Source organism: Rhincodon typus, chromosome 43 (assembly GCF_021869965.1).
Source record: "Rhincodon typus isolate 14 chromosome 43, sRhiTyp1.1, whole genome shotgun sequence".
Lineage (NCBI taxonomy): Eukaryota > Metazoa > Chordata > Chondrichthyes > Orectolobiformes > Rhincodontidae > Rhincodon > Rhincodon typus.
Window position 1 is genome coordinate 10,442,532 of NC_063374.1, and position 799 is coordinate 10,443,330.

General features: G+C 57.2%; 1 long non-coding RNA gene across 2 annotated transcripts in view; it reads right to left on the minus strand.

The window, feature by feature from the left end:
• Positions 1 to 434, minus strand: part of LOC125487696 — a 4,755-nt gene extending 4,321 nt beyond the window's left edge. The window contains exon 1 of one of the 2 annotated variants that reach the window (XR_007266065.1): positions 107 to 434. This is a non-coding gene — a long non-coding RNA (uncharacterized LOC125487696). Of the gene's footprint in view, positions 1 to 8 lie in introns of both variants that reach the window. The other variant, XR_007266064.1, reaches the window with a different exon arrangement.
• Positions 435 to 799: the final 365 nt, after the last annotated feature.

The following is a 799-nucleotide window of genomic DNA, read 5'->3' on the forward strand; positions in this document are numbered from 1 at the left end:
GCACTGACCCTCCGACAGTGCGGCGCTCCCTCAGTCCAGTTGAGATTGCCTGAAGACAGTGTGTGAATGGGTTTGATTGCTGAGCGGGGAGTCTCCAGGCTCATACCTTTCCTTTTAAATATGGGAGCGCACGGTGCCCCTAAAACCACCGAAACTGGTGAGGGCCTATCTGCACGAAGTCACATCCGCGTTCCCGATGCACCGAACTCTGTGCCAATTCACCGCAATTAAATACTTCAGAAGTTCGGGAATTGCTGCAAAGCATTGGAGTCGGAGCCAGAGTGGGAAATTCTTTCGCTCTGGATTTTGTTGGTCCTTGGCGCAGTATGGAGGTTGAGGGGAGTCGCCCCAGTTGCCTTCAGTGCCCGCTGTGGTTTGTTCGCCAATCTCTGTGCGAGGGATACTGTGCGGTGCGGCTGGGAGAGGAATGTGTTTAGCTCTCTTGTTGTGTCGCTGCGCAACACACTGCGATGTCTGAACATGCACAGGGCCGTCCCTGTGAGCTGGGAGATACAGAGCTCACCGCGCAGGGTGGAGCGCACAGCAACCAGACTGGCTTCGCCAGGTACACATCACTCAGCGCCATTTCCACTCCCGAGCCTCCCGCCAGATTTGGAAATGTCGGCCCATCCCCACTCCCATCATTTAAAACCGCCCCCGCGCCCCACACAGACACCAGAAGGTGCTGACTCTCAGAGGGCTATAGGTAACCATCCGGACGGTCAGTGCTGAGGGAGCGGGCACTGTCGGATGGTCAGTGCTGAGGGAGCGGGCACTGTCAGAGGGTCAGTGCTGAGGG